The sequence below is a fragment of the Mirounga leonina genome, unplaced genomic scaffold, assembly GCF_011800145.1.
Source record: "Mirounga leonina isolate KUSES-001 unplaced genomic scaffold, KU_Mleo_1.0 Mir_54, whole genome shotgun sequence".
Lineage (NCBI taxonomy): Eukaryota > Metazoa > Chordata > Mammalia > Carnivora > Phocidae > Mirounga > Mirounga leonina.
This window is the reverse complement of record NW_023270812.1, coordinates 2,489,411-2,516,684: the sequence shown is the minus strand read 5'-3', so window position 1 is coordinate 2,516,684 and position 27,274 is coordinate 2,489,411. Positions and strand designations below refer to the sequence as shown.

The 27,274-nt window shown below is 45.9% G+C and overlaps 1 long non-coding RNA gene across 1 annotated transcript in view; it reads right to left on the bottom strand.

The window, feature by feature from the left end:
• LOC118001810 overlaps positions 1 to 20,765 on the bottom strand; it is a 45,182-nt gene extending 24,417 nt beyond the window's left edge. Inside the window, exons 1-3 of the long non-coding RNA XR_004676843.1 lie at positions 19,343 to 20,765; positions 17,949 to 17,981; positions 2,528 to 2,748 (exon numbers count right to left, since the gene is read on the bottom strand). This is a non-coding gene — a long non-coding RNA (uncharacterized LOC118001810). The remainder of the gene's footprint in view (positions 1 to 2,527; positions 2,749 to 17,948; positions 17,982 to 19,342) is intronic.
• Positions 20,766 to 27,274: the final 6,509 nt, after the last annotated feature.

Here is a 27,274-nt window from a genome sequence, read left to right as displayed (position 1 = left end):
GTTGGAGTGGGGGTGGGGTGGGAGGGATGGGGTGACTGGGTGATGGACACTGGGGAGGGTGTGTGCTCTGGTAAGCACTGTGAATTGTGCAAGACTGTTGAATCTCAGATCTGTACCTCTGAAACAAATAATGCAATATATGTTAAGAAAAAAAAAAAAGAAGAAGAAGAAGAAGAAGGTAGCGGGAGGGGAAGAATGAAGTGGGGGAAATCGGAGGGGTAGACGAACCATGAGAGACAATAGACTCTGAAAAACAAACTGAGGGTTCTAGAGGGGAGGGGGGTGGGAGGATGGGTTAGCCTGGTGGTGGGTATTGAGGAGGGCACATTCTGCATGGAGCACTGGGTGTTGTGCACAAACAATGAATCATGGAACACTTCATCTAAAACTAATGATGTAATGTATGGGGATTAACATAAGAATAAAAAAAAAATACCATCAACTTTTTTTCAAAGAAATGGAACAAATAATCCTAAAATTTGTATGGAACCAGAAAAGACCCCGAGTAGCCAAAGGAATGTTGAAAAAGAAAAGCAAAGCTGGCGGCATCACAATTCCAGACTTCAAGTTCTCTTACAAAGCTGTCATCATCAAGACAGTATGGTACTGGCACAAAAACAGACACATAGATCAATGGAACAGAATAGAGAGCCCAGAAATGGACCCTCAACTCTATGGTCAACTAATCTTCGACAAAGCAGGAAAGAATGTTCAATGGAAAAAAGACAGTCTCTTCAACAAATGGTGTTGGGAAAATTGGACAGCCACATGCAGAAGAATGAAACTGGACCATTTCCTTATGCCACACACAAAAATAGACTCAAAATGGTTGAAAGACCTCAATGTGAGACAGGAGTCCATCAAAATCCTAAAGGAGAACACAGGCAGCAACCTCTTTGACCTCAGCCGCAGCAACTTCTTCCTAGAAACATCGCCAAAGGCAAGGGAAGCAAGGGCAAAAATGAACTATTGGGACTTCATCAAGATAAAAAGCTTCTGCACAGCAAAAGAAACAGTCAACAAAACCAAAAGACAACTGACAGAATGGGAGAAGATATTTGCAAATGACATATCAGATAAAGGGCTAGTATCCAAAATCTATAAAGTACTTATCAAACTCAACACCCAAAGAACAAATGATCCAATCAAGAAATGGGCAGAAGACATGAACAGACATTTTTCCAAAGAAGACATCCAAATGGCCAACAGACACATGAAAAAGTGCTCAACATCACTTGGCATTAGGGAAATCCAAATCAAAACCTCAATGAGATACCACCTCACACCAGTCAGAATGGCTAAAATTAACAAGTCAGGAAACGATAGATGTTGGTGGGGATGTGGAGAAAGGGGAACCCTCCTACACTGCTGGTGAGAATGCAAGCTGGTGCAGCCACCCTGGAAAACTGTATGGAGGTTCCTCAAAAAGTTGAAAATAGAGCTACCTTATGAACTAGCAATTGCACTACTGGGTATTTACCCCAAAGATACAAATGTAGTGATCTGAAGGGGTACGTGCAGCCCGATGTTTATAGCAGCAATGTCCACAATAGTCAAACTGTGGAAAGAGCCAAGATGTCCATGGACAGATGAATGGATAAAGAAGATGTGGTATAGATATACAATAGAATATTATGCAGCCATCAAAAGGAATGAAATCTTGCCATTTGCAACAACGTGGATGGAACTGGAGGGTGTTATGCTGAGCGAAATAAGTCAAACAGAGAAAGACATGTATCATATGACCTCACTGATATGAGGAATTCTTAATCTCAGGAAACAAACTGAAGGTTGCTGGAGTGGTGGGGGGTGGGAGGGATGGGGTGGTTGGGTGATAGACACTGGGGAGGGTATGTGTTATGGTGAGCACTGTTAGTTGTATAAGACTGATGAATCACAGACCTGTACCTCTGAAACAAATAATACATTATATGTTAAAAAAAAAAAAAGAAGAAGAAGATAGCAGGAGGGGAAGAATGAAGGGGGGAAATCGGAGGGGGAGATGAACGATGAGAGACTATGGACTCTGAGAAACAAACTGAGGGTTCTAGAGGTGAGTGGGTTGGGGGATGGGTTAGCCTGGTGATGGGTGCTAAGGAGGGCATGTACTGAATGGAGCACTGGGTGTTATACGCAAACAATGAATCATGGAACACTACATCAAAAACTAATGATGTAATGTATGGTGATTAACATAAAAAAAAAAGAAATCTGTTACCTGAAAGGGGGCCCTCACCTGACCATGCTGGCTCCCTAATCTAGGACTTCCAGCATCCAGAACTGTGAGAAATACATTTTTGTTGTTTATAAGCTAAAAAAAAACCCAGAAAAAAACAATGTGGATTTAGTGTTGCCAGGTTTTAGCAAAAACAAAAACCCAGATAAATACAAACAGGATGCCCAGTTAAATTAGAATTTCAGATAAACAACAGAAACTTTTTGTGTATGTTTTGCTTCTTTTACAATTATTGCCTGAAACATAGTTATACTAAAAATTATTTGCCATTGATCTGTAATTCAAACTTACCTGCAAATTTACCTGGCAACTCCATGGTCTCCATTAGGTGCTGCCAAAGAGGACAGAGTTCTGGCCCTGGAAATCTACGCTGTTAGGGAAATGGGCCTCCAGTTGGGATGTTCATGTGATTCCATCTCTGGGAGATAGCAGGCATCCCCGGCTGGGAGGCCAAGTTCACAAGGCACCCGGAGAGTGGACGCTCATAAAGAAAATCTTCCTTTTGAGAGCTCCTATAAAAATAATAATTAGCTTTATCAGGAGCTTTGTATGTGAGTATGCTCTGTAATCATTCATTTGTTAATTGCTACAGCATCCTGTTGAGGTTGGTAAATACTTCTACTACTTTCATTTTGCAATGAAGTAAACAGCGACAGAGGAGGAGGCTGACTCACAGGGCAGCCCAGCAGGCCAGGAGAGGAGAGTCGGGTGTGGCCTCACGTCCTGTGCTATGGGTTTGCAGGTGAGCTTGCCCTAGGGCTGGTCCTAGCAACCTAAAGGCCCAAATAAAACTGACGAAAGGAATAAAGAAAATGCTCTGAGCTGTCTGAAAACTCCCGTTCAGAACAGCTCCATTGTTGGTAAATGAAACAGCTCCAGAACAAATACGTGTAGAAAGGAAACTATTGAAAACAGATGATTTTCCCCAAAGGCGGGACTAGCTTCTCCAGCCTTTGTTTCTCTCCAAGCACAGGTGAATGTTCTTGTCAGTGCCTGGAAAAGGAAGACAGTAAGAGCAGCAGAATCGTTCCACCTGTAATAACAGCAGTCGACACTGACTATCTCCTGTACCAAGGAGTTTACATATCGGATTGAATTTAATCTCCACAACCAGCCCACACGCTCCGACTGTCCCCACTTTGCTGACAGGCAAGCGTAACTCAGAGGGTAAGAGAGACTTCTGGAATACCCACAGCTGTGAAGAGAGGAGGAGGCCTTCAAAGCGGGCCTGGCCTGACTCAAGTGCATGCACCATTTTCTGCATAAACTCTTCCACCCACACCCAGAAAACATCCAGCACACCGAAGCTCTCCCAGAAGGCTCTAGGGAAAGATCCTTCCTTGCCTCAGCCCAGCTTCTGGCGACTGCTGGCAAACCTTGGTGTCCTTGGCTTGAAGACGCAGCACCCTCGCTCCGCCTCCGGCGTCCCATGCTTCTCCCCGTGTGTCTTACTGTTTGTGCCTAGATTTCTCTCTTCATACAGGGACACCGGTCATTGGACTCACTTAGGATCTACTCAAGTATGACCTCATCTTAGCTTGATTGTGTCTAGAAGGACCCTCTTTCCAAATAAGGTCACAGGTGCTGGGGGTTAGCATTTGAGGGTATCTTTTTGGGGAACACAGTTCTACCCACTTGAGCCCACTATCTTCTTGTCTCTTCCCTTCCCTCTCCTTCACTTTCTACATCCCAGGCCATTTGCTGCATTTCTTAAACATCTCTCCTCCATCCCATTGTCTTGATTCTGTCCCTAAGTGAGCTGGATGACCCCAGGGGCCCCCTCTCTCTTCCTCTTTGTCCTGTGGGTTTCTCTTTCAGCCAGCTGCCTCAGGGAGCCTGGTGCAATGTGAATTTTGTCATGGCATCTGCTGCCTAGAATTCCAAATGGCTCCCACAGTCTTTGGGATCAAATCGGGAGCCTGATTTCCCCTGCGGGCTAACCTCCGGGCCTGTCTTCATTTGCAGTGGTCTCAGGAGTACCAGGGTACCTCCCAAAGCCCCCCACACCTTCAAGTTCCTACGCTTCACAAGCATTGTTCCCTCTGCCCACAATCCCCCGGCCTCTGCTCTCTTGCTCATTTGCCTCCTCGTGGATGCTTCCCACTCCCTCCCACCCCTGGGCTGAGTTAGTTGACTTTCATTTGTGCCTCTAGAGACCCCGATTCTAGTAGAAGGGATCTGCCACAGGAAATCAGGCCCCAGGAAATGAGGTCAGGAAGGTGGGCACTGGCCAGGTATGGCGGGGGCTGGCCATCTCCCAAACAGCCTTACAAGGTGGAGTTAACTCGGTGCAGAGTTAATGGTGGGGGGAGAGAGAGAGAGAGAGAGAGAGAGAGAGAGAACACATCTTTCAGGGACAGACTTATTAGCCAGGCTCATGCTTTGATCATTTGTAGCAGGAAAGCTACTTTATTGATCTAAGTAGGAGCTGAAGTGCTAGACACCAGGGTCCTCCAGCCAACCCACACTCTCCTGGTCCTGCCACCTGGAAAGGTAAGGTGTCAGAAGATCCTGTGAGCCTGGAGTCAGACAAGGAGAATCTGTTTCACGATTTCCACGTTGAGTGGTACCAGGCCGAACAGCCTTGGATGTCCTTCTGCATCCTGCAGACGTACCTGCCGTGCCGCCTGGACAGGTGAGTTTTGGGCAGGATCGGTCCTCACCGGAGGTGCCTGAATGGGTCCTGCACCTTGGATCGGGTCACAGGCCGTGTGGCTGTATGAGGTGTGCGTTTAGTATAAACTTTACCAGAGATAGGGGAGAGGTGGGAGTGGGATAGAGGCGTGTTTACCCCAGAGCTTTCCAAAGTGATGTGCTGAGAATGGGTTCCGGATGTGATGTCCCTCGGGGACAGCAGAGTCCCCTGGCTGGTCACCTCTAGCTGCACTGTGTCTATGCCGGTGGTGGGTTGAATCGTATCCCCTAAAAAGACAAGTTCAAGTCCTAACCCCCATAGCTGTAACCGTATTTGGAAATACGGTCTTTACAGATGTAATTAGTTAAGACGAAGTCATACTGGTGTAGGATGGGCTGATGTCCTCAGGTCCCAGTTACCCCTCTGGTGAAACCAGCGCACCAGCTCACCTGCCTCTCCCTCATCCTCCCCACCTCCGTCCCTTTGCTTACAACTTCTCTGAGGGAAAAACACCAATTCCTTCACCTTCTTGTCATCTGCAGGTCAGTTTAGACCAGCAGCAACTGGGCCTGCTCTCAGAGCCACTTGAGCGACTTATCCAAGGAGTGGAGGCTCATTTTGAAGGAAATTGATGAAGATTCACACAGATAACTGTGCACTCAATTGCCCTTGAGCAGTTATTCAAAAAGTACAGCTTGAAAAAAATATAAATTATTGAATAATTACAACATGCAGATTACAAACAGAAAGTAAGGATCACCTCCATTTGCATATGGGGAAACTGAAGCTTAGCTGGGTAAGCAACTTGCCCAAGATGGATCCAGGCATTGAATCTGAAACGATCTGACTTCAAAGCCCTTCCTTTAAACTATATTACTAAATCGACTTCAAAAGATAATAGCCTTGTAAATATTCGGAAGGGCTTGCCAAATTTTCCCTATTCTTTCTGTAATTTTAGTATTTTATAGACATTTGCTGCTGTAAGTGGATATAAGATACCTAAAGAAATTCAGAATGGTGATCTATATCTCAGTTATTCTTGACAGTTTATTTTCTCACTTAGTAGTAAAAGTAACAGTTATTAGTTGGTCTGGAGCCTACAAGCCTGTATAGCAATTCTGGTAAATTTATAGAGAGTTCCCTGAATAATCAGTGCATTGTGTTATAGCTTTGGTAAAGGACTGTCTCTTTTTTCTTCCCTGAAGTTCAAGTACAGACATATTCATATATTTTCTTTTAAACCCTTGAATAATAATTCTCTTTCAACGCAAATTTGGTGTTGCATGAGCTTCAGGCATCCTATGAAATTCTTAGCCAAATAAAATAATAAATTACTCATTTTTTCAAAGTCTTTTCTGCCAAACAATATCCAGTTAGCTTCGGCTTAAATGAAGTTTTTTAGCTTTAATTACTAAACTAAATGAAACTGGGGTGAGGGAAATCCCTCTTTTACTCAAGCAGCAAATTCGAAGCTCGTGTTACTAAAATGCCCTCAGTCTTCTGTCTCCAAAGCCAGTAAATGGTCTTCTGTCTCCTTGCTCTCGGGAACTTTAATCACAGGCCATCCTTGATATGCTCACAGACACACACTGCACGGAACGGGGTCCAGTGACCCTTCTTTACACGCATGTCCTGCCTGACAGGATAAATCAACAATTTCATGGATGGAGTCCAAATGCCATTAGCGGAGCGAAGATTCTGCACCAACATGCAAAAGACAGTTGGCTCTGGGCAGGACCAGCTATGTAATTTGCAGGCCTCTTGCAAAATGAAAATGCCCCTTGTTCAAAAATGATGAAGCATTTTGAGACAGCAACAACAGAGCAGTAAGCCGAGGACTGGGCCCTCTGAGGATGGGCTTGGGCAATTGCACGAGCCACACACCTGTGGGGGGCTGTCCTTCCAGCTTTCAGACCCCTCCTTCTGCCACCTGCCATCTGGACCTTTCCTCCTACCCCAATATTTCATCAGTCACTGAGGCTGATTCTGACCATCGCAAACATACCCATTTTCCCTCTCCCTCTCCGGATGCCTCTTACCTCCAGTCACTCTCTGCCACACCCACCCTGCTCTCTGCAGCCTGGCTTGCTCACTGTAGAGGTCCTGTCCTGCCCTGTGGATGAGCCTTGGGAGGCTTCCCATTGCCCTTGGTGGAAAGCCAAAAACAAGCACCTAGACCCTCATACCTTACCCTTTCTGTCCCACTTCCTCTAGCATCTTCGGCTCATGCTGGTATCTTAGTGACCCTGGCCTTCTCCCGTGTAGCTTCTCTGACGGAACACTCCTCCAGCCTCCTTGCCTTCTCCGGGGCTGCCCCCTGGTCTTTCTCTCTGTCTTCACCTGGCCCCTCCTAGTCAGCTGGCAGGTCTTGGCGTGAGTATAATGTCCTTGGGAAGCTTTCTCTGCCTCCCAGGCCAGGACAGATCCCCTGGCTGCCCACTCCCTGGCATCCTCTCCGCTCATTGATACAACTCAGTCTGCTCACCCAGTGTGTCTCCTGCCCACGAAGGTGGGGTCCCAGGGTGCCTGCTCCCTCATAGAAACTGCAGAGATTTGTTGGTGGATGGGTTGTGGTTCAAATTCAGCATCCTGGAGAAAAAGAACTATTGTCATTTAGTAACAAGGGAGCTGTTTATGCTCTGGCTGTTTCTCTGTAAAAGGCTGTAGAACACAGACCTTCTGATCAGCTAGCAGCTCCCGCGGAAGACGGTGTAACCCATTGGAAGGAGTATTGCTCACTGAAGAGTCCACTGCTTGTGTTGCTACTCAGTATGTTTGAAAAGCTACCATCCTGGGATTATGTATGATTTTTAAGGTTCCTTCTGTATTCTTCTAGTTTGTGACAATATGCAGATACTACTTTGATAACCATGATGAACCACCCCTCCCCAGCAAATTTCCTTTAAAAAAAAAAAAAGTACCAGGCAAGAGGAATTTCCTACAGGGGTTCATTTTCTTTGCAAATGTGTTTCCTCTGGCTGGAAAGGGGAAACATCTTTCCTCCCCTGTTCCACACACTGCAGAAGAAGGGGTATGAAGAGGAAGTTAAGTATGGTGTCAATGGCACCAATTAATATTCGTATAAAAAATTATATGAAAGTAAGAGAACAAACATAGCCATAAAGCTGCTGATCCCCAGGGATGGCGTTTACTGCTCTTGAGGTCCTGAGCTTTGAGAAAAGGGGGGACAATTGCCTTCAACTCCAAGACCATGGCTGTCAGAGCAGTGGTTTCTAGCCTCCTGGATTATCGATCCTCAAACACTTTTTTCCTTCTGTTATATTTGTCTTCTGCTGTTTAGGCAAGAAAGGAAAAGAAACAAATTTAAGACAAGTCTATGGGATAGACTAGACGGGGATCAGAATGTGTAATAAGGCTAAGGGGTTAGATGAACATGAAGCAGTTTATACCAGCGCCAGATGGGGTGACCCACTGTCCCTGTTTGCCTGGGACCGAGGAGTTACCTGGACCCCAGACTTAAAACTGAGATGATCCTGGACAAACCAGAGTGAGCTGATGACTCCTGAGAAAGCAGACGGGGCTCCAGGCAGTGCCTGTCTTGGGCCCCGCCCCCTGTGGGCCCCGCCTCTTCTGGGCCCCGCCCCCGCGTGTTGCCTCTTGGCTCAGCCTCTGGCCCCCAACACTCCCCACCAAGAGCTCATAGTACCACCATTTTCCAGGGCAGTTTTGAGAATCGACTCTGACCTGAACTTGGGAACCCAGACCATAATTTCATCTTTAGCGTGACCCTCAGTTTTTCATTTTCTAAAATGAAACCCCTTTAACTTTAGTTTTAAAATGGTTTGTGATTTCAGAGAAAACAGGATCCTGGTATGAACTCAGATTTTGATACATTCGAACTGTCAAAATCGTTCCCTTTAAGTTGCACTCAATGCAAATTTCAGTTCCTAAAAAACCCAAATAAGGTAATAAATGTTAAGGGAAGGAGGTTTGATTTATCTCTTCCTAAACTGATGACCTAGTAGGAAAATTGCTGATCGAGGAAAAACACGTCGGGGTTCATGCTAACACAGAGACACACTCATAGCTGTCGGAGTGATGATTCTATTTCTGCTGCAGGGGGTGAAGACAGGAAAGTTAGGGCAGCTTCTAAGGGAGGGCTGTCATTAAGATATTTAATGTGGTGTCCCACTTCATATACACCACCCCGAAGGGGTCCAGTATCCCAGGAAGTAGATGACGTCAGCATCCCACTTTACAGAGAGAGACGCAGAGAGAGTAAGTGGCCTGAGGACAGGCATCCAGGTCTGGTTGTCTCCCACCCCTACCTGGCCACGTCTCCTTTTCTTCAAAGGGTGGGGAACTCTATTTCCTACACGTCTTATAGCCCCTCAATTGTTCTTTATTGATTAGGAAGAACTTTCACATTCACTGAGACGACAAGGAAGAGCTGCAGCAGTAATGACAGCAATAGTATTAATAAATGTGCCCATAATGCAGGACTCGTCGCATGCCAATGAGGACACTGAGGCTCTGGGAGGTGACTGAACTGGCATTTTGTCCCAGGCTAACCCCAACGTTCAAGCTTTTTGTGCTTTATCACATGGTCATTTCTTAGCTTATTTATCTCATTTTACAGCTGAGGAAACAGAGACGCTTGGAGGCTAAAGGACTTGCTAAGTTCTCACGCTTTGAAGGCGCCGAGCTGGAGCTCACACCCAATGGCCAGTAGCCTCTGCACAGAGAACACCAAGCAGGTGCCCGTGAGACACTGAAAGGCTTTCGATGTTGAATCAGCCCAGAGCCCATAACTCCATGGAATGATGTGCCTCTGAGATAGGAATTCGTACCAGTTAGTGATCTCTTGGTTGCACGGGGCAGAAATCGCCAGAGCTAAACAAATAAGGAAAATGTAAGTTTTCAGAAAATGTCAAATAGAAGCTGGAATGAGCTTGCAGCCGGGCCTTGGGGAGGTACCAGACTTCAGCCTGGGAAGAAATCAGGGCTTTGTCTCTGGTTTCTGTAGACCAGTTTCCCTTGCTCCCCAGTGCAATGGGTGGAACATGGCCACTGGTGGAACATGGCCACTGGCCACACCCACATTTACACATTTTAAGTCCAGCTTGGGAAAAGTTTCTTTGTTCCATTTCATTCTCCGGGAGAAGGACCAGTGAGTGGCCAAGTCTGGGTAGAGTATGTGCCTCTTGTCCCCACAGCTGTAGACAGGAGGCAGGTGACAGCACAAACAAGGCCAGCCCAGCCCTTTGGGACCGGGGAACGAGGGTTACCAGAGACCTGGGAATCACATAGTAAGCTGGGCATATGACCCAGTGTGTATGTCCAGGTGTCAGAACTCAAGTCAGAACGAAGCAGTAGAAAAAACATCTAGACAAAAGCCATGGTCCAATTAAACAGTGCTTACATTAGTGAATGTATATTTAACCAGCTATTTATCCATTAAAATCTTCCAGAAAACATGTATGTACCATAAATATTGTCTTTGTGATCAACTGTTTTTAAAGTTGTTGTTTTTTTTTAATTTTATATTTGTGTAATGATAACTTAGTGGGCGAAATGGGCTAATATAACTTCCATCCAATCATGTGGATGGGCCCAAGACTTTTAATATGTTTTCTGGAACAAAGGAGTCTGCTGTGATAGATTTTCCCAGCTAAGATCCTCCTTGTTCCTGAAGTTCCCTTGTGAATAAATATCACGGTCTTTTTGCAAGAGAGTCAAGATGGAAAATTAGCAGATGTGAAATATTTGGCTCTTGATGATGGATGCTGCCCAATCCACCCCAGGTCCTTTCTCTCCAGAAAGTTACTGAACTATATTCAGATGATAAAACAAAAAGCACAACACCTGCAACCCCGGTGGTTGTTAGCTATGTGCCCCAGTTCATTCCCGAAATGCGGTGGGACTGGGAATATCGACACATCCACGCTGGCCCGTAAGGATTTCAGATCTAATTCCTTGTGGAGGAGAATGGGGTCCGAGTCAGAGGGATAGCTCTCTCTGAGGGTGACGGTTATCGTGGAGCAGGGGCAATCTTCTTCTGCTCCTAAAAGGCTGTTTAAAGCTTGGCCTTCCTCCTGGTCTCTTTTCAGAGAATCTCCGCCACAGGTTCACACTCAGCCTTTGCTACTATTTTAAGTTGGTTGGGATGATTTCCACGCCAACTCTCAAAGCATCAGGATCTGTAATTATATTTTGCAAGAGGTATTAGGCGCTGCCAACACATTTTACAGTTTCGTGTTGCAAGGCGGGAGCCGTAACTTTTTGCCACATGGTTATTTAATTCCATACAGTACAGAGAGGCTTAGTCATATCTTTAGTCATATCTGTGGCCTCCACAAGGAAGTGGGGGGGCATCCTGCTCCGGCAACATTCCTGCTGGGCATGGCTTCCCTGCATGGAGGTGTTTCACGCCCCCCACGTGACCGCCCCCTGCTGTCAACAAGTGATTCATTGTCAGCTCCCAGGGAAAAACAGACTGTGGAGGAAGGTGCTGTACGGTGATACATTTGGGGGTTTTTCTGCCTCCTACTGGGTAACCAGGACCTTATTGTCATGCATTCGAGGTGGAAGTGTGACGCAATTAAACTGATTTACAAAAGCCACATACAGAAACTAGTCTTTTTTTTTTTTAGCCTCGGTGTGGTTAAGGTTTACTTCCTCTGCATATTTATAGTGGAGACTTTGGCGCATCGCTGGGGGAGAGCTAGCTTCTGAGAGCAGGTCTATTTGCTGGTTACTGCTTCTGCAATTCATACTTTCCCCGCAGTTTTACAAGGAAAAGGCCTTCCTGGTCTCAATTAGACATGAAGGTTGTGTTTCTCTGCAGTCATTGGCCGGTCCAATGTGGAAGCCAATGAGCACGAGCAGGGTGACCAGTTGGAAACAGATCCAGAGAGGGGCACAGGGATGGGAAACACTGCACCAGATTATTTGAGATCCAGAATATCAGAGTTTAAACTCTCTTGATTCAGTGTACCAACTGGCTCAAAAATAGACCTGAAAATGCATATACAAAGCAAGAATAATTTTCTATCATAGGCAGCCTGGACATCTCAGTGAGTCCATTTTTAGAAAGGGAAGAAGGTAAGGTTAATGAACCTCAACACCTGCTTTGTTTTCTTCCTCTGCTCTAAAAATCCCGCCTGGTGAGGTTCTTCATAGATATTATATTTAAAGAACAAGAAGCAGCATGGCTGGGCGGTTCATGAAACATGCTAGAAACATAATGAGGCCGATTCTAGACTCGCCAGTAATTCATTGGGAGCCCCTGGCCATGTTTCTTAACCTGCAGAGTTTTCCAGGATAAAATTCACACTCCTTCACCTTGGGGTTTTGAGGAGTTGCCAATGAGACAGCTTGTGAAGGCTGGGAAAATATAAGTGGTTCATTAGATGGTGGATTGGGCTGCTGGAATCGGGCAAATGCACAGGGAGGGGGTGACTCATGGAAAAGGCAGGGTTCCACCTGGAAAGGAAACTCACTTGATGTGTCAACAGGAAGGAAGAACAAGTCCCTAGATTCATGGCTCCCTGCCTGACCTGCTCCTGGGTCAACATCTGAACCCCAGGATCATCTCAATGGCTCGTTCCTTCAAATCCAATCTGTCCTGTTCTCAGCCTTACTCTAGTTAGCAGGGGGAGCAGACACTTTTCTGCAGTGACCCGTCTCTGCCTTTAGTTACGTAAATTCCATGGGGAAGGCCTGGAGATCTGCGTGGAAATGCTTCTTTCATTCCAGGAGGGTCTGATCTAGAAGCACAGAGCACTTCCCCAGCCCTCCCCCCTTCCCCTGCTCTGGCAGAGGGGCCCCAGCCCCCACTCCGCACCAAAGAAGGCAGGTGGACCATGCCTGGGAGGGCTGACAGCCCATCACCCATCGTCATGATGCCAACATCAGTAACCTCTGGGAGCAACTTTCCATCCACTTCCAGCTAGTAAAGAAAAAGCCAACAGAAAGAGAAGACGCTTCTGGTTACAGATCGAATCTGCCAGTTGGCAAATGGTATGGGAGATGTTGCTCCAAGAGCTTCTTCTGGACCCGACTTCTCCTTCTCAACCAGACACAGCCACTCTGAACTTGTGAGATGCGCAGTCTCAGCCACGGCATCCCTGTTCTCTGGAATCTTCTTCTTCACTTGGCTTCCTGGAGTGAGCCCCACACCGGAAGAGGCCTGGCCTGGCTCCTTTTCACACTGAGCTGTTTATCCAGTGTCCAGATTTCACATGTTCACTTTGGTGTCCTCAAACTTTGCTCAGCACACTGTATTTGCAGTGGAAATTAAAGTTCCAGATCTAAAGCTACATTTAACCTCCACAGATATGCTTGCTCTGGGCTCCACGTTTCCCCTTCTTGAATCCTGGAAAGCACCATGCTTTATAATATGCATCACCCCTTCCTATACCTGGTTTCACTGGACTTTTAGAAATAACCTGGGAAGTAGCTGGCCAGGTGTTCTTAGCCCCATTCTACAAATGGAGAAACCGAGGCTCAGAGCAGTTAAGTAGAATAGTTCTACGGTCATACAGTTGATATGCCCCAGAACTTGATTCTAGGTCAAAGCTTCTACATCTGCATGCTCATCTCTTTTTAAAGAGCCCTTTTTTATGCGTCAAACCTCTTTCTGCTCTGCAGGGTTCAACGCTAGAATAATAGGAAAGTGGTGACTCATAGCTAACTTCTGACTTCTTTTGTTACGTGTACAAAATAAGGCTGTCTACCAATTTTTTCCAGAGAACACATTACATCTCTAACAGTGCTCTTAAACTCCTCGCACACAGCCAGCACCCCACAGACGCTTGATGCGTGTTGTCGTCCGAAAGGAAAAACAGGACATGCCTCCAACGCTCTAAAAATAAGGGATTCTATGAAACTAACGACAAAGAAGAACGGAAGAAGAGCGTGTCACCTGTTCTAACACAATCAGCCGGTTACCTAGAACCCCATCAAAAGTGCCGCTCTGTGCGGAGGGCTTCCGAGGCGGTGGCCTGCCCTGAAGCACCGTCTTATCACCACTGTCGCTTAGAACTGCCACGTGTGGTGATAATACAAAAGGGGCCGACTGGTTGGTTTTCTTCTTACGTTTTAATTCTCTACAGACCAGGGGCGCCTGGGTGGCTCAGTGCGTTAAACGTCTGCCTTCGGCTCAGGTCATGATCCCAGGGTCCTGGGATCGAGCCCCACATCGGGCTCCCTGCTCCGTGGGAAGCCTGCTTCTCCCTCTGCCTGCCACTTCCCCTGCTTGTGCTCTCTCTCTCTGTCAAATAAAGAAATAAAATCTTAAAAAAGAAAATTCTCTACAGACCATGTGACTCGCTTCCTCCTCTCTCTTCGGTACACCACCAAGTATAACCAGTGATTCATGTTACCCATCAGATCAGAGTTTTTCAAAATTATTTTATTTTATTTTATTTTTAATAAATACATTTTACTTCCTTCTGCTTGGTTGCCAGATCCTGCCTCCCCCAGCCTGGTTCCCCTCAGCTGCCTGCAGGCTCCCATCAGCCAGGCTTGAGGCAGTGAGAACGAACGCCCGCTCCCCATTAGGGGGTGGGGACTGGGGTCCGTCTGCTACTCCCACTCCCACCCAAGCACGGTATGGTTGAGCAGTCTGCCAGGTTGGCCTCTGCCCCAATCCTGGTTTTTTTCTGGCCCTGAAATCCAGCACTGAGTGTCAGGCCAGGAAATTGGCATTTCCGTGCCCCCCCCACCCCGTCCTTGCCACCTACTTTCTCCCTGTCCCCTGGTCCTCTGTATCCTCACTAGCTGACCCCTGCATCACCCTGGACAGAACTCCCTAGGACAGTGACACTGGCATTTCCTGAAGCTAAGAACTGTCCTTGTGCAAACCCTCTGCTGTCGGCCTCTCTTCCTACACCAGCCTCACCGGACTGAGATCAATGCTGCTCCCTGATAGGCAACCGTGGAGGGGGCCTCCCCTGGTAGGAGGGGGCCTGCAGTCAGCGGGGTGCGTAAATGTGAACAACCAACTCTCTGGAAAAAAAGAGCCCTGAATTGTAGGGTTTGCTATGCAGTGTACGTATTCCCACCGGGGCCTATCTCAAGCCGTCCCCCTGACATTGCTGAGCACAGAGTTGGGAAGAGATGTGTGGGGACACACAGGGATAAAGTCTTTGCGCTAAACAAATACAGTCAATGTAAATCACCTCAACAGCATAGCGAAAATGTCAATAGTGAGGAAGTGATGAGTTTCCGGTGGTTATTGCTTCTATTTTTGGTATATTCAATGTGTAAGTTTATATAGTTTAACTTTTAATAATGGCTGTGTTTAACACCAGCTTGCAAAATTCCTGAACATTGAGCAGTTGGTTCTCTTGAGCCTGCCCAAGCCGCTCCCACACATTGCTGCCTGGTGTGACCCCCGGGCCCCGGCCTCCCATGGTTGCTGTTCAGCTCACTTCACCAGCAGCGCAGGATCTCAGCATTCCTACTAGCCAGGGCCATGGGGCCTCTATTCTCCGGGCTGCCAAGTTCAATGCATAAATCCCAGTTCGCATTCTATTGGGCGTCCAGGGGCCTGTGACAGGCCCTCCTTCTTGGAACTCTACCCCACCATTCCTTCTTGCCTTACCTTTATCTCTTTCCAAGGGCCTTTGTTCTTCTGGGGAAACTGTCCATGTTTCCCAGGGTCTGACCGTGACTTCTTTTATCTGCCGTTCTCCTTACTCTGAATATGAACATGGATGCTTCCCCAGTCCAGACCTTTGGCCCAGATCCCTCTTTTGAACCCCAGTGTCTCCTGTACAACCATATCATGAGCATCTCATAGTCCACACATACCACCAGCCAGACCCCACCCTCCCATTGTTCTTTATTAATATTCCACACTCAGGCACTCATGCTCTCATTCATTCCATCAATATTTATTACCTCCTGTGTGCTTGTCACTGTGCCTTGTGCTGATAATGCAGCCCTGAATAAGCCACTGTCCCAGGCCTCACCTAAAAGAAATGGCGTCACCATCTACTTGGTGACCTAAACCAGAATCCTAGAGTCATCCTCCCACGTTGCATATTTACAATGATTTGGTCAGTAAGTCTAAGCTCTTCTTCTACTTCCGAAACAAGTCTGGAATCCTTCTTCCTCTTCCTCCCACCATGACCATCTTTTCTCAGGTCCTTGTACTTTCTCTTCTGGATGCTGCAGGAAGCCCTTCACTGGCCTTTTCATCCAGGGACTGCTGCATCCCAGCCCATCCTCCATAATGCTGGCATAATGAGACTTCAGAAACCACATTTATGACATCGCTATTTCCCTGTATAACATTATCCTAAACACCCTCCTAACCTTTAGAACAAAATCTATGCCCCTTGGCATGATAGAAAGGGTCTTCTGTATTACCCGGCTCCTGTCTACCTCTTGGTCTTCTCGTCCCCATTCTTCTTGGGACTTAGGCTCTGGTCACAGAGACCTTTCTCAGGCCATTCCCTTCGCCTAGAATCCCTCCACCCTCCCACCCCACCCCACCCCATTCCCTTCTTTGACTCCCTGCTCCCCATTTATCTTTCAAAACTTGTTCTGATGCAAGTCTGCCAGGATGGCTGTGCAGGGGGCCTTGCAGAGCAAGGGAGGGGCGCCATGCACACCTGTAGTCGGCACAGATCATCAGGACAATTTTAAGGCATATGGTAGTCGAGTGTATATGGTAGTCAAGTGCGGAGTGCCACTGAGACCATCAACAGGGCTGCTCCTGTCAGGTCCTCTGGGAAGTGTCTGCTGGGCCTCCCCATCCGCGTTCGGAGGCTCTTGTCAGTCATGGCCGAGTCATACCATCCTGAAATCATCTGTTGATTAGTCCCGGAGGTTCTTTGGAAAACGAGCTCTTAAAGGAGGGGATGGGGTCTTTCGTGTCTGTATCCCTGACAGCAAGGAGTATGCAGGGTCCCTAGTAAATGGTCCATAAATGTTGGTTGAGTGAACGTAATACAGGGGTAGCCAAGGGCACGGACCCCCGAGCGAAACCCAGTGCTGCTTCTCCCCGGTCATGCGGCTGGGGCTCGTCACTCCGCAGGGCAGTCACTTCCTGTGATGAGTGCGAGGCCTCAGGGAGGAGGGCGGCTGTCCAGCTTCCAGCCAGCACACACCGAAGAACTGGCAACTCTTATAATGATGGAATATTTGCAGGTGCCCAAGCTCCTTCTCTGTTGTGCTTTACAGTTCACGTTTCTGGTCTCCCTCCATCGCTTTATTGTTATTTTAACCTTCCTGATTTTTACTAGAGAAGCGGCATAATCCTGATGTTACAGGTATTTTTGACTGGCAGCTCTTGGGTCGGAGTGGGCGGGGTGGGATGCGGGGGTGGGTGGGAGAGATGGATTTCGGCTCCACGAGCGATGTGGGAGCGAAGGTAGCGCACGTCCATGCCAGCTAAAACCCCACGGAAGGGCTGTCAGAACCCTCCGGATTGTCTGGCAATTCCAACTGCCTGGGGGCTTGGAGGCTGGCCTCATTTGCATATTGGCTCCGCGGCCTTCCCGGGTGGGAGGTGCGCTTCCTGCCGCCGCCCACAGTCGGCTGGAGTCCGACCTCCCAGATGTGTTTGACGATGTTGCCCCCTAGGGATCAGGCCCAGTTTTCAATGATGATTGACTTGCTCGCTAGAGCTCGCCTATCTGTGTGCTGTGTCAGCAACTAGAGGGGTGCAGAAGTGACCCCTCCCTTCAAGGAACTGGACACCTTGATAAATCCTGGAAAAGCGTCAGCCAGGACTGGAACGCTGAAGAACTCTGTGTACAACAATAGAGGGGTTATTGTGCCCTGACGGGGATTGCAATGAACGAGGGCGAGCAATCGTATTTAGAGAGAGCTTTGCAATTCACAGGGAACTGCGATGTGCATTTTCTTGTTTGACCCTTTCAACCACACCAGTGACGATGGTATTAATGAAATAAACATTTTGTTGGGAGACCGACAGTTAATATCATCACATTGGCCCTGGATGTGACTACTGACAACTGCTAGACAGTCAATCGATATTATGTCTCATCGCAAAGGTCACACTTGAAAAAAAGGGTAGTTTCAGAGGGGAAAAAAAAGTCCCCATGAGTATGACTCACCAACATGACTTTTCTGTAGTACCTGAGCTTTCTCCTCTGGCGTCTGCAGGAGCGTCTGGAAAGATCAAAGCATGAGGTAGACAGATGTGATGCCTGGACAGGCCTTTCGTGGATAATTTTCAATTTCTGCCTTGCAACCGTGATCTCAGAAATTATGAGAAGGCACTTTTAGAATTAAAAGCATTTATTTTTTCAAAAAGATTTATTTATTTATTTGAGAGAGAGAGAGGGAGAGAGCATGAGCAGGGGGAGGGGCAGAGGGAGAGAATCTTTAAGCAGACTCCCCACTGAGCACGGAGCCTGGATCTCATGACCCATGAGATCATGACCTGAGCTGAAACTAAGAGTCGGGTGCTTAACTGACTGAGCCACCCAGGCACCCCATATTAAAAGCATTTAGCTTCATATATTCATAGGAATGGAAAATCAAAATTATTCTGAAGTCATGAGGTTTTTTAAAGATGCAAAACAACTCTCAAGCAATTGCTTTTAAATCCCTCACATTAGGGGCGCCTGGGTGGCTCAGTCGTTAAGTGTCTGCCTTCAGCTCAGGTCATGATCCCAGGGTCCTGGGATTGAGCCCCGCATCCGGCTCTCTGCTAGGCAGGATGCCTGCTTCTCCCACTCTCACTCCCCCTGCTTGTGTTCCCTCTCTTGCTGTGTCTCCCTCTGTCAAATAAATAAATAACATCTTTAAAAAAAAAAGAGGGAGAAAAGGTTTAAAAAAAAAATCCCTCACATTCAAGCTTAAATCACAGTGGCATTGTCACATCATAATCTATTTGAGTGAGTTAAACCAAATAGTGGCGAAGGGTCCTTTTCTTCCTTTAATCTTTGAGAAAAAAGATAGGGATCTCCAAAATTATGCTGAACAGTCTCTATCAGTAGTCTCTATTGCTCCAAACATTCAACGTCCACACACGTTGAGCTGGTGTTTTTCTATCCCAGATGTAATCTTTTCCCCTCCAAGAAGTGAGGAGTGACTAACCCTCAGGAATATGGTGCCAAGAGCAGCCACTAAAAGAGAGAGAGACAAATCAGAGAATTTCTCCCTGGAGATTGTGAAACACTCTTTTTCAGGAGACAAAGCATCTTTCCCAGCTTGCCCTCACATTTCTGTGGCCAGGGCTGGGTCACATGTTGATTGCATCTCCCACTGGCCAGGGAGTTTGTTTGGACAATTCTTTGGCGGGGGAGGTAGAATGGATATTGGGATGTTAACCACCACTTTGGATACTGTTTCTGGAAAATTTGATAGCCAGACCAGCTGTTCTCTGGTTTAAGGCAGATCAGAGGCCTTGCTGCTTCCTTTAGAGGGTCTTTAGTGATTAAATGAAAGCAAAAAAAAAAAAAAAAAAGAGAGAGAGAGAGAGATGTAATTATATTTGTACTCAAAATTTGGAGAGCAGGGCATACCTGTTATGTACATGCAGACAACTTATGTTCTCATGGAAAAATTCTTCAATTCCAGGAGCCGTCCCATCAACAAGCAGGGGAGGGGATGTTTGTTGGGTCTCTCTCCATGATGTGAGTCTCTCCATGACTCTCCAGGACAGTGGAGAGATCCCCTCAGGACATCTGGGCAGTCCCTGGAATCACAGTGAAATTGCCCAAATAACCTCAACCCCCGGGAAAATACAGTTAGCCAAAATTAAAGTCTTCTGGTTTGCAATCAGAAGAACATTATAAGTAAAATGGATCTTCTGACCTTACTTTCAGAGGGCTGGCCGCTGAATGCAGGACAATTAGAGTTTGTTTTCTCTAGGATCTGTCTTCCCTGTGAGACCAGCGGGGTCCCTAAAGTTCAGAAACAACAGGTACAGGGCAGAGTTTCCTTTCCCTGAGATTGTTGCTCTTTCCAGAAATACCTTAGCATCCTGAAATAGTTTCCTGGAAGTTGTAACTGGAGAACAGCCAGACCAGGGGAGATGCTTAATTTTGGGGCAAAAGTGAGGCTTGTGAGGTGTCCAGTGGGGAGACAGGCAAGAGATCTCCTCAGTTATGTCTCTGGGTCTTTTTAGTTCTGGGGGTCTTGGGTTCCAATCTGTTAAGGGATGAGCCTTTAACACATGTCCCTAGTAGTATATCTACCTTCCTGGATGGCTGCATATCCCCTTTCCCCCCTGCACTTTTATCTGACTATAACATTGGATGCTTTGAGGTTCTGAAAGCTGCGTAGTTACAAGAGAGAGCTCTTAATCAGAAAATTTGCTGCGGAAACCCAAAAGCGTAAGGCAGAGTTATGATGTGTTAATGTCGACTTTTACTATGAAAATGCATGCCCAGTTCACACAATGTTATGTATGTGTAGACCCAGTTTCAAGAAAGCATGTTTATGTCTCAAATCACAGTAGCATCCGGTAAGTGCAAACACTGTTGGTAGTCTACCCAACAGGCACTCGGACATCTTCCTTGCTAACAGAACCCTGATTTTGTGCAGGTGTCTGTCCTCTCTGGGTTTCTCCTTTCCAACCCTAGAAGCAGAATCTTGATGACTCTGGGACTGGTAGTCCCGATGACTGGTTTAGAGTGAAGATATGACTAGTTCTGGCCAATGAGACATGGTGGGGGGAATCTGAGGCTTCTGGGAAAGGTTTGTTTCTTAAAATACAGAGAAGAAAGAGAACAGCCCCTCATCCTCTTCTGGACTTTGTTATAGCTGTTTGTAATCTTGGGATGTGGCAGCCATCTTGTGATGATGAAGGGAACTAGCCTAAGGTCAAAACTGACTTACTGAGCACGCTAGACTGAAGAAATATAAACTTGCCTGGATCCTTGCAGACTTTGGAGTTGCTGAATGAATCAACCCTGAAGCAGCTCTACCCTGGAATTTCTTGTCATCAGATTAAATCCCTTGTTTAGACCATGTTGGGTTTAATCTGAAAGCATCCTAAACAATAATCCATACCCAACTACTGTCCCTGTTCACAGGGTGCTGTATCCCCTCCTCCCCAGAGCAGTTCTTTTACCCTCCATCTGAGCAGGAGTCCTTCTAAGATCTGGGGAGGCTCTCCATGCCTGAAGCTCACTTTGAAGGACAGAAATACTCATTGCTGATGGTAACCACCCGCATCCCTTCAGTATCCGCTCTGTGAGGCCAGCACCAAACCCTTTGCCTACACTGTCTTATTTCATTGTGAAATGCCTCCACGAAGTGGGGACTCTTGTTATTTCCATTTGATAGGTAAGAAAGCCAAGGCCCAAAACTTAAGTAGTTTTCCCAAGGTCTCAAAGCTAGCAAGTGATGAAACTAAGGGTCAAGACAGACTCTGGTCGCGCCCTTACCCATCACCCTGACCTTGCAACTCTACCATCACGGGAACAGCACATATACATGGGGCAGAGACCTCGTTGCCTGACGGTGTCTCAGAATCAATACGTGAGTTCCCTGGGAGAGGTGAAATCTAATTAGATTCTAAAGGTAATGGAGTATATAAACCTCACGGCTTGACATGAATTCTCTTGTGAGTTTTATTTAACCTCTCTGTACTTTAGATTCTCTATTTGTGAGCTCATGACAAAGAGACTTTCCACTGCTGCTTCCTCAGGATATGAGAAGATACATATGATAATGTATCTAAAAGCATTTTGCAATATTGCGAGGAAAAATACACCGAAAGCCAGGCCATTGTTAATGTGATTTTAATAATTCCTCCCAACTCTGGGTGTTGATAGTGCAATGGGACATGATAATTTGTTGAAAATTTTCCATACTGCTCCTTAAAGTCTGAGGAGAAAAGGCTTTGTGGAAATATACATGAGAAATCAGATGAATTGGCAGCTACCCATCAAATATGTTTTAATGCTCAAGATTTTACAATGGACAGAAGGTAAGGTTGTGTTAAGTAAGGGGACATTGTTCCTATTTTACGTTGGTGTTTATAAAACATGGAAAGAATGGGCCCTTTTTTCAAGGAAAAATTTCTTGCAGATATCTGATGTCAACCTAAATTATATTTTATGTTATTTAAATATGAACAAACTAAGACTAGGTACAACTTACAAACTAAAATTAATATGGTCTACCAGTCCTTATAGATCAAATACCATTATAGAACTAAGATAAATTTATAAATTAGATAAAAACATAATGACAAAACCAAGAAAGTTCAGACTAGTAAAATTAATTTAATAGGATGGGTGATACTGTTTTGTCGAAATAAAGTAAGTTGGGTTTAATAATATATAGAGCGAAACTCTTGTTTGGTCCTTTACTTACAGGTTCCAGTTTGAGGATTAAAATCCCAGCTCTGCCTCTTACCGGCTGTGTGACTGTGGGCAAGTTAGTTAACCTCTCTGAGACTTGGTTTCCTAATAGGAAAATGGAGATAATAATAGCACTCATCTCGAGAGTTCTAGAAGGAGTTTTAGGAAGATGGTACTATCTGTCAATTAGCTGGCACAGTGCCTAGGACATAATAGGGGCTCAATAAATGTTAGTATGCCAAAAAAAGTAGTACTGCTACTACTAATATTACTTTTTTTTTTTTAAGATTTATTTTATTTATTTGAGAGAGAGAGAGAGAGCACAAGTTGGAGGGGCAGAAGGAGAGGGAGAGAGAATCTCAAGCAGACTACACATCAAGCATGGAGCCCAATGTGGGGCTTGATCTCACGACCCTGAGATCGTGGCCTGAGCCAAAACCAAGAGTCAGGCGCTCAATGGACTGCGCCATGCAGGCGCCCCTAATATTACTTGTTTTACTTCATTAACACTAATTACACTAATTAAGAGGATTCCTATTCTCCGTAAGTGTGATTTGAATGGGATTAATAATTTCCATACTTTGTGTCCAAGGTCAAGGTGAACAAGCTTTATATTTAAGCAAACGCTGTGAGCAAGCAGTCGTTGAAAGTAACAGTGGATGAGGTGTCACAATCAGATGAGACAGCCTTGTCATTTGAAGATAAGCTGAAGTTTGCAGCGGTATTGAAATTTGCTGTCAATGAGTAATGAACACAATTACTGCTGGAATTAATAAAAGAAAAGCTTTTCATTACAGGTTTTTCTTGTAGTTAAAAAGCCTCCCTGATTCCCCACCTGGGACAAGCATCTAGCATGGGATCCACTTGTCACACATTTCTTAATTCCACTTGCCCCCTCACATCTTTCATATGCTTGTTCTTGGATTCACTGAAGTGGTTGCTCCTTCAGTGACTCGCCTTTTCTTAGCTCGCCTACTTTAGGCTAAACTCACCACCGGGTAGAATGGAAACACGGAACTTTCCAAGTCAGCTTTTCCTGAACCAAACAGGGGCTGGGGAGGATCAAATCCTCTTTTCTTGGATCAACAAATCATAGAGGGAGCAACAACAATATCATTTTATATACGGGAAATGCTTCTGTGCCCACAGAGGACTTTACTAGGCTGGATAAGGGAGAAGAGAAGGAAGAAAAGTTTCTAAAGCCAAATATAAAAATCTAGGTCCTGGGAAAATGGCATCTTTACCTGCCTGCTGCAGACTTCACAAACACCTGGCCGCAGCTATAATAATTGCTGCCACTAATTGAGCAACTACTGTATACCTGGCCTTTGACATATATAATTTCTATTCCTCAAATAAACGCTTCATAGATGAGGGGGACAGAGGCTCAGAGAAGTTTGAACGTGTCCAAATCATAAAACCAGTAAATAGTGAAAATTGGGCTTTGAACTTACCTCTGCCTGACTCAAAACTTGCTCTTTCTTTTTTTTTTTAAGATAAATTATTTATTTATTTGGGAGAGAGCGAGAGCGAGCGAACAAGAGTGGGGAGGGGAGCAGAAGGAGAGGGACAAGCGGCTCCCAGCTGAGTGCAGAGCCTGATGTAGGGCTTGATCTCAGGCCACCGAGACCATGTCCCGAGCTGAATCCAAGAGTCAGACGTCCAACCAACTGACCCACTCAGGCACCGCAAAACTTGCTCTCTATTTAGCATTCTGTTTTTGCTTATTGCAGAGACTCTTGTTTTCCTTGAACTTGCAAAGAAAGACAATCCAGATGGAGCCAAGAAAGTGCCATTGCTACCCCATTGGGACACTAGTGAGGATTCAATGGAATGAAGTGCTCAGATGGACGGTCTTCCAGGTCCTTCTCGGTCCCAAGTGGTGGGGAGATGCCATGAATCTTCTGTGGCGTAGGGAGACTGAATAAGGAACTGGGATGTCAGGACTGCTCCCATGGGGTATTTGATTGCATTTGAGAGAATCCTGGAAGCAGGAGAAATAAATTTTCTGCTAATTATTACCCCCCACCAATCTGCAAATGGTCAGTGGAATTAAATTTTCTTACACATTTTCTTACAGATTCCATGAGTCATGTCCTAAAATTATATTAAAGATTATACCTGGAGACTAATGCAATATAGTAGAGGGGCTATCAGAGCCTCTTAAATATATAGATCATTTGTGGGGAAGAGGGAGAGGTGGGGTGTGTGTGCACAAAGGCCCTGGCCTGGGAGTCAGATGGGTGGTCTAGTCTCTGCTCCGCCTCTCAACTACTCAGGGCCAGCCAGGAGTAATCATGACAATATAAAAAGAATAGCTTCTGTTTTCCATATGGAGCACTTACCATATTGCAGGGGTTATATTAGTTGTTTTATATACAATCCATCATTTAATTCGCATGACCCCTCCTCCAACTCACTCTTAAAAGAAAGAGATTTACTTATGATTAAAACAGGTATTTCAGGCAGGGTAAAAACCTCTGAGAATCCAGTCTCCATTAAAGCAACAAAAACACAGTCAAAAATGGTCAAAATCCACTCTTTCAGAGCTCTGAAAGCTAACCAAAGGCTTACAACAATATCAGAAACTTTCATTCAAGAAAAATGTCTGGATCTTGGTAAGAACAGTGATCTTTGTGGAGTTTCAACTGGCCCGATTCCAGCCCCTTCTCCCCTTAGCTCCTCAGGAGCCTTGAGGATCCGTAGACTTGCAACTATTCATACGGCGGCATATTATTCAGCTGTAACCAGGAACGGAGCACTGACATGTGCAACAGCGGGGATGGACCTTGAAAACAGTATGCCAAGTGAAAGAAGCCAGACACAGAAGACCATACATTGTGTGATTCCTTCCATGTGAAATGCTCAGAGCACGCAACTCCATAGAGACGGAAAGCAGGTGACTGGTTGGCAGGGGCCAAGGGTGAGGAGTAATGGGAGCGACTGCCAAGGGGTATTGGGGTACTCCTTGGGATGATGAAAATGTTCTGAAATCAGGCAGTGGTGATGGCTGCATACCCCATGAATATACTAAAGACACTGAATTATATACATTTTAAAAAGATTTTATTTATTTGAGAGAGAGTGAGCACGAGCAGGAGGGGCAGAGGGAGAGAGAGAGAATCTCAAGCGGACTCCACGCTGAGCACGGAGCCTGATGCGGGGCTCAATCCCACAACCCTAAGATCATGACCTGAGCCGAAATCAAGAGTTGGTTGCCCAACCAACAGAGCCACCCAAGTGCCCCTGAATTATATACATTTTTAAAGGGTGTGCTTTATGGTATGTAAATTGTATCTTAATAAACCTGCTATTAAATAAAATGAAGAGAAAGAAATAAAATAGGTAATTCATGTCCATGGTAGGAAAGAAGCCAAACAGCCCAAAAGCGTTTAGAATAAAAGGTAAGTCTGCATCCATTCCTGTCCCCCAGCTGCTAAGTGTCTCTCTCCCATATGTTACTGTGAGTCCTTTCAGAGATTTTTTTTTTTTTAAGAGAGAGAAAAAGAGCACGCAAGCGCACGTGTGGGGTTGGGGGAGGGAGAGAGAGAGAATCCGAAGCAGGCTCCACACCCAGCGCAGAGCCCAATGAGGGGCTCGATCTCATGACCCTGAGGTCATGACCCCAGCTGAAATCAAGAGTCAGGTGCTTAACTGACTGGGCCACCCAGGTGCCCCACCTTTCAGAGATTTTTAATGCATTCCGAAGTACATAAGTACATGTATACACACATTTGTATATAAATGGTAGCATACTATACGTTCTCCTCAGGTCTTTGCTTTTTCATTTAAATGTCAACACTTGGCAATCATTCCACATTAGTACATACAAATATACTTCATTTAAAAAAATTGCCACAAAGTATGTTTTTGTATGGATGTGCCATAATTTGTTTATCTGGTCCCCTAACGATGCATATATTTACATTGTTCCTAATCTTACATTATTAAACATATACAGGATCAGTGGATTTATGTATTTTTGATTTTGATAGATATTGCCGATTGCTATGCCACCACGATTGCTTCTTTCCCACTGGCCAGAAAGCAATCGTAAATCACAAAGCACCATTTAGCTGCAGTAGAAGCTTGGAAATGCATTCTGTATTCTGGGTGGCAATGTGCCTTGTTAAAAATGTAATTGCAGTGGAAGAAAGATATAGAGAGTAAGAAACAGATCTTCCTGGAAACATTAACTCCTTTGACTTTTAAAAAAACTCTCCATGTCCTCTTCCTATTGTCTGAGCGACTGTCTTGAGTCTCCCCTGAGGAGGGATCCTCTACTGTCCTCCCCTTGCTACAGTGCTGCTGTTCCCAGGGTCGGACCTTGGCTGCTCAGTGTACCTACTCTCCTCGGGCAACCCGCGCATCCCACTGACTTTGCTGCCATCCCTATGCTGATGACTCCCTCATCGTACCTCTGCCCTGTGCCCGGGCAGGGCTGCCACGACTCTCTACCATCTGGCATCTCCCTATCCATGAGCAGAACCATCCCAGGCCTACCATTTTCCAGTATCCTCTTGAAATCAAGATTTTGTTAGAAGTCCAAGCTGGGATTTACAGGATTTAGGTGAAATTCTCAAACCCCAAATCTCAGATGCACCTGGATCCCTCTTAAGACTTTTCAGAGGTTCATGGGATGGTGCTTATGGAGGTGACTTCTAAGGCAAACGCCTTCAAACTGGTGATGAAATTCTCATATGCAAGTTTGGCAGAGTAAGGCTCCTTTTACTTATTACGGGATGGGTTACTTGGGGGTGATGGTGGGGGTTTGCTGAATCTGGAGAGAACCGTGAAGGTGTTGCAAAGAGGGGGATGCTTACTGTGTGTCACCCTTAGTCAGATGTCTCCGTGGACCTCAAGCCTGGGACTTTACATCTCATACGGCCACGACACTGACAGTTGCCAGGTGTCAAATTCTAAAAGGACACACTAGATTGCTCTGTTTCCTCTGTGACATAGGAGAACATGGAGTCTATGACCCTGGAGGGAAGACCCCAGCACTAATAACCTACTATCTACTGGACATCTCCACAGGGCTGTCTCTTGGGATCTGGGCAGGTGTCTTATCAGAACTCAGGCTGCCCCCTTCCTGGCTGCCTGAGGACCCACTCTCAGCCATGAAGGCTGAGCTCCAGTGTG